This window comes from Pelodiscus sinensis, chromosome 1 (genome assembly GCF_049634645.1).
Source record: "Pelodiscus sinensis isolate JC-2024 chromosome 1, ASM4963464v1, whole genome shotgun sequence".
Lineage (NCBI taxonomy): Eukaryota > Metazoa > Chordata > Testudines > Trionychidae > Pelodiscus > Pelodiscus sinensis.
Window position 1 is genome coordinate 162221043 of NC_134711.1, and position 6802 is coordinate 162227844.

Genomic DNA, 6802 nt, shown 5'->3' on the forward strand with positions numbered 1-6802 from the left:
GCTCATTTACAGACATGCAGTTTTGCAAAATGACCACTAGAGGGCAGCAAATTGCTAACAAAAAACCCCAAAGTGGTACTTGGTTGTAGAGAGAAATGTAAGTGAGCAAAAGTCTGTTCTTTGCTAGCAAATAAAAAAAATCAAATATTGAACTATTTAGGCCAGGGGCCTGGCTATGGGTACTTTGGGGAGAGAAGCTTGGACAATTGTGTGGGCCCTTTTGGGATCAGACCCGGAGCCAGGAGTGCGGTATGTGAGAAGAACAAGCAGTAAAGCAATTCTCACACTGAGGTCAGTCACTGGCTGGTAATGAGGGGGCATCTGCAGTGTGATCTGGCATGGGGGGGGGAGAACAGGAGGTGAGTATTGCATGACTTTGAGGGGCTTTTCAGCTGAAATGATGACGTGTGCATTGTTTGGCATGGTCAGACATTGGCATAGCCAGGTTTAAACTAGGGATGTAATAGCGTAGCTGGTCAAACGATTAACTGACTTATCGGTTAACGGTATCGGCTCTGCATTTAAAGTGTTTTTGGGGCTGGAGCGCAAGCATGCTAGCTCAGTCCTGGCTTGTGCCAGGTTCGACAGTACCCCTGCTGCAGAGCCACGCTGGGGGTAGCTGTAGGACCTGGTGTGAGCTGAGACAAAGTGCTTGCGTGCTGTCTCTCAAGCTCTTTAAATGCAGAGCTTCTTATCAGTTAATTGTGTATCTGACACAATTGTAGTTGTCTATATGATTATCAAATTACATGCTTCCTAATATCCGTAGTTTAAATAGCACCTTATCGCCATCCCTGCTAAAGTGTCACTAAGAGACAATTCTGCTGATCCTATGGGCTCTGGGCGATAGAACCTCTGATAAGCATGGGAGCCTGAGAACGGCAGCCTGGCAAAGCTGGCACAGGAGGTGAGGGGTAGCCTGCAATGGCACCTGGAGCACCCTTTCCTCTCAGAGGACATGACAGACAGAGAAGAATCAGATATGGTAACAGCTGATGAATCAATATCTTGCCCACAGCTCTACAACTGGTGGGGTGGGTGCCTGCTAGGCTGGGTTGATGCAATACCCTGGAGGGCTTTCATACATTTCCCTAGAGGTGTGACATATACCCCAGAAAATCCCTAAGCCCCGGCGTCTCTGGCGGAAGAGATGGGGCTGAGGATATCCAGTCCTTACTGCTGCCCAGAGCCCACCACAATCCCCCAGTGACCACTGCAGTGAAGGCCAGGAGCCCTGGGCCCTTTTGAATCTGTGGGCTCTGGAGCAACTGTCCCCTTTACCCCCCCCCCCCAAGCCTGCCTAAACTCTGTGGCTGTGTCTACATTGGTGCGATCTTGCGCAAAAGCAGCCACTTTTGCGCCAAAACTTGCTACCCATCTACACTGGCGGGGAGTTCTTGTGCAAGAACACTGACGTTCTAATGTATGAAATCAGTGCTTCTTGCGCAAGAACTATGATGCTCCCTGTTACGGGTTGCCCCCCCCCCCCCCCAGGCTTATAGCCCTGTAATCATTGGGGTTGCCTACCCACGCACTTTCCCCCCACCCGTGTTTCCCTAAGGTCGGTTATGAGTTTCATGTAAAGTTCGTGGCCCGACTAGGAATCCACTGGGTCCGTGACTCCCTGGTTGTTAGTGATCTGATGCGAGGGAGGAGGGGGACTCGGGCCCGCACTCACTCCGGGTCCTGACCCAGGACGCTAAAGGCAGCGGTGCACTGACACTACCTGGTTGGTGGGGTTTCCCCCGTAACTCACCAACCCTCGGGGCTTGGTTGGGGTGCCGCCACTGCCTCCCGCCCCTGTCCTGGGTCACTTCCTCCTCCTCACTGGTCTCGTTCCTCCCTCGGCGGGTAGGGTCGCCTCCCACGCCGCTGGTTGCCGCTCCAACCACGCCTGGCTGGTCTCCCTCTGCCGGAGCAAGTCTCTCCCCTTCTGCCCTTTCCGGGCGTTTTTTGAAGGGCCCGCCTAGCGTGGCCCCGCCCCTCGCTCCTGGGTGCTGGCTAATGACGTCTTTGCTGGGGGGTCCCTCGCCGATGACGTCTAGACCCCTGGCCACCCCCAGTGCAGGCGGGGCACATGAGCCAGGGTGCCGCACGCATGTGGCCGCTTCCCCGGCTCCTGTTGCCTTCTGCCGCTGTGGCTGGTCCCACGACGTCCTCGCTGGCACCTCCCTTGCCCCTCGTGGGCCTGGGAGTGCAGGGTGCCGTGAGCTCCTGGGTGGCAGGAACCGGCGCCCCGTCATGCTCCCACTCAGGAATAAGCCCTCTTGTGCAACTGTTCTTGCGTAAGAGGCCAGTGTAGACAGGCAACATGAATTACTTGTGCAAGAAAGCCTATGGTTAAAATGGCCATCAGAGCTTTCTTGTGGAAGAGAGCGTCTACACTGGCAAGGATGCTCTTGCGTAAAAGCACATCTCTTGCGCAAAGGCACATGCCAGTGTAGACGCTCTGTTCTGGAAGAGTTTTTGCACAAGAACTCTTCCGCAAAAGAGTTCTTGTGCAAAATCATGCCAGTGTAGACGTAGCCTCCGGTTTTTGACAGCACAGTTCCTCAGAAATACACTGACACCCCACACCAAGGAAGGCTTCTGATATCATCAACTAACAGAAACTGTGGGGTGTCAGTGTTCAGAAAGATGGGTGACTTTGCTCTTTTCCATCTCCTAAGAAAGGCCAGGCCATGGCTGCTGTGTTTGTAAACCTGGGGGCATAATTGTCTCTGCTAAGCAGGGTAAGGAGTGATGAGTACTTGGTGAGGGGTGGGGGACTTCTAAGAAAAGCTCATGGTAAGTTCAGAATGTGGTATGCAGGTGACAATCTCCATTCTGCCACAGGGTGGCTGGAGTGCGCCAGCATGGTGCTAAAAACTCTGTGCTGCTGGAGGCTCTGACTTTCATAAAACATAAAAACAAGCCATTGACTTTTCATGATCTCCAGCCCCTGAGATTGATGCAGCCGTACATATTCTCTGTAAGACTGTGGCCAGTTCCTCGGGATGTTATCCACAGACTCCTGGGCACATTCCAACATAGGTCATTCCATCCTGTTTCCCCAAATGCCCCAGGAATACTGAAGCCATAACTTGCTGTGTCATGGTGCGTTCCAGTTGCTCTTTGCCATGCCACATTTCAGTGTGGCTGAAATTTCAGTGGTAGGCAAGGCAGATCCTATGGGGAGACTGATGTGTGTCAGGTGCCTTGGACCCCCATCAGTGTTAAGTTACTTGTGAAGTAGAAATTAACACTGTTTGCCTGAGATGAGACTTGAAATTTTTCTTCAGAATTTCTGCCTCCCCTTATAAGAACTGCCTGCGCCTCAGTCACCCAGCAGTTGCCAGGAAAGGAATATCCTCTTCTAGTTATTGGATAAATGAGCTGTGTTCACCTGAGCCCTGTTCTGTTGCCAACAGATGTGATGAGAAGCAGGACAGGCTGGACAGCTGACGTATGGCTGCAGTATGGTTTCCCTGAGCCCAGCATATTACCTTCTAGCTCCCATCCATCCGCAGCCGCATCCCTGGTGATGGCTGACATTGCATGAGAGATGGGCCAATTTAAAAGTGCTGCTCCATGTCAGCAGGGGAGGGGGTAGAAAGATAATCACCCAGCCTGTAGCCGTGCTCTGGGGCAGTTCTCTGTCAGTGTGTCTCTCTCTCTTCTCTGGCTTCTGAGATGCGGGCTCTAGCAAGTATTTCTCTATGCTGCCAGGCACAAGAATCAGGTTCCATTTTCTGCCCCAGTCTCTCATTGCAGGTGGAAGGAGCGCTGAGGCTAGCAGGCTCTCTTTTACGAGCTGTGGGACAGATCTAGTAGGCAGCAGATGGAAGCAGAAGCCGTCAGGGAGATGTGAACGTGGACAGGCAGGCCTGCTGATGGGGACGGGGTGCGGACAACTGCCCCAGGGACTGGCAATATTGAAGAGCCTGGAGCTTCCAACTGCCACTGTTGCTCCTACGCTGAGGGCTGCCTGTGAGTGACATGGCGTGGTGCTGAGGGCTGCCTAGCCCCTGCCCTGCTCCTTCTAGCTGTGGTCCTGACCCTACCAGGGGTTTGAAACAGGGGTCTCCATGATTTGTCCAGGGGCCCAGCGAGGCTGTCGGCCCCACTGTGGACAGGCAAAACTGACACATAAAGCTAGGGCCAAGTTATAGCAGCAAATAGGGCTCTTACACCACACGGGCATTGGCCAGTTCCTATTACTACCCCATGCCCTGAGAACACACGGAGGAGAGAGTCTCTACAAGAGCACTGGCCGCAGTGTGCTAGGATAGCTGTCCCTTCCAGCTACAGTCAGTCAATAGTTGAGCAGTTAGGAGAAATGCTTTGAGCACTGCTCAAATAATCACTAGAGGGCAGTCCAGGGGTCTGTGTTAGACAGGAGGTCAGATGAGACTATTGTGAGGCTTCCTCCTGGGCTGAGACACTTATGAGAAAGCTCTGGGTTTGCAGTGAACTACGGCGATGTGCTTAGCTGAAGTTGGGAGCATTCATGGCTTCTATACAGTGCCCCACTCAGACCTGGTGCAGCACAACGTGTCTGGCTGTTCCCCGTCTCACAACAGGGCTGCAGAGGCTGGGCTGCTGGTTTAAGATCTGCATCAGTGTGTGGGATGCCACTTCCGTTCCCAGTTGTGTGTCATGTGTGCATCTCCCTCCCACTCCGTGTGCGTGTCGCCATTGTCTCTGAATCACTTGAAAGATCAACAGCCCCGCTTGTTGGCTGCTCTCAAAACCACGGCTCTCGCAGGCTTGCCCCACCAACCCAGCCATGGAACCCCACCCGCCTCTGCCGCTAGCCCCAGCCCCTACCTCGCTAGGCTAGAGCACGTCCGCCCCTCCCATCTTTCCAACTGCCTCCTGCCAGCTTGAAGAGTCCTCCTCAGGCTGCTAAAGGCTCTTCTTCGCTCAGCCAGCCCTGGCTCCCCTCATCCTGCTTGTCAGCCTCACTCTCAGAGCTGCATTTGACACTAGTGGGCACAGAAGCCTTCCTGAGCATTCTGCCAGCGTCATTAGCACCTGCCTTTCCCTCTCCAGCTGCTTGTTCCTTCTTCAGGGGGGTGCCTGATTATACCATCCCTTTAGGGGGTGCCCCATTGCTCCGTGCTTGGCCCCCTGCTTTTCTAGATCCATTTCTTGCTCCCTTCTTTTGGCCACGGTCTCATAACATGAACTCAGTGCTCACTTTCACAGTGGAAACCATTCCCTCTCTGCTTGCCTCCAACACCTCAGCCAATTACCATTCTTTTAGTCAAATATGTTGCTTATTGATTTCCCCAGTAGTAGAAGATAAAATTGTCCGAAGCACTTGGGGCAGCGAGGTGCCCAGTTCTCATTGAAAAATCAATGGCAAATAAACACCTAGCTCACATTGGTATCACTGAAAGCCCTTAGCCCTCCAATAAACTCTTCTGGTCAGGGACTCTCTCTCTCTCTCTCTCTCTCTGTGTGTGTGCGTGCGTGCGTGCATGCAGGGTGTAGCACAATAGGACCCTCCAAGATAATAAGGGCCTCTGGACACTATTGTAGCACAACACCAAAATAATAATAATCCTACCTCATAGCAATTGGTGCATCTCTCAGAGCAGCAGCACTGACTATCATCAGAAAGTGTGGTGTGAAAGCAGTGCAGGAGGCCGGGTCCCAGCACGGCCGTTTTGAGTGACTGAGGTGCTACTAGGGCCGGCAACTATGAGGCAGTAGCACAGACGTCCTGGGAAGACTACCACCAGGAAGAGAATGGCTCAGGCGGGCTGTGGGTCTCTGAGCTCACAGAGAGGGGAAGCAGTTGTGGGAAAGCTTGTCAGAGGAGGGAGGGGAAGGATCTGGATGTTGAGGATGAACCACAGCTGGGGTAAAAGGAAAAATTATTAAGTAAAAGAAGAACTGGAGCAGTAAAGCAGGGGACTGGGAGGTGAGAAGAAGTACAATAGGAAAAGTTTGAGGTAATAGAAAATAGTACAGGCCTTTGAGCAGGCACTATTAAAGAAGGGAAACAAAACCAGCAGAGGTACTGAAGAGCGACTATCACAAGGCAGACGACTGAAAGGAAAAATAACTGCTGAAAAAGGGGAACATATCAAAAAGCTGCATGAAATGGTTACAGTATCACCCGAGATCAGAAGCGCTGTGGGGAGAGTGGGTTACAAAAGTAGACTGGCGAGCACAGCTCATTGTGGCTTCTGTTATGGAAACAATGCCAGGGAGGGGAAGAGCTGCAGAACAACACCCGCTCTGTTAGTTCTTTGAATGCTACATTGTGCACACTCTGGTTTGTTGTGCATGAAGCCCAAGATTTCTACCTGCAAAATGGACTCGTCAGAGATCAGAGAAATCCACCTGGTGCACTTTCCCCAGGAGCCTCAGTAGAGACACCGGTAGCAACAGCACACTGTGGCTGACTGGGAGACCTTATTTTTTCAGCCTTGTGCTGGTTTCCTGTTTGGGTTGCTGCTGGTCCAAGAAGTGTTTGTTTCTTTGTTAAGTGCTTCCTTTCTAACAGGGAGGTGAGAGATTGAGGTGCTGGCAGGAAGCAGAGGAGAGAGAACCAGTTTGGCTGGAATTAGAACCGGCCCAAACCATATGTCTGAGTTCCAACAGAATCCTGCTCTTCTTCCCATGGTTGATTAAGTAACCCTGCTTCCCTTCCTCTTCTCTGAGCTATATCCCCCACTGGAGTAAATCAGTGTAGTGCCACTTAAGTCAGTGGAGTTAGCCTGATTTACACCAGCTGAGAATTTGGTCTTTTGAGTCTAGATTGTACTCTTCTCCTGGATAGAACACTCTCCTGCCAAAGGAAGTCTGT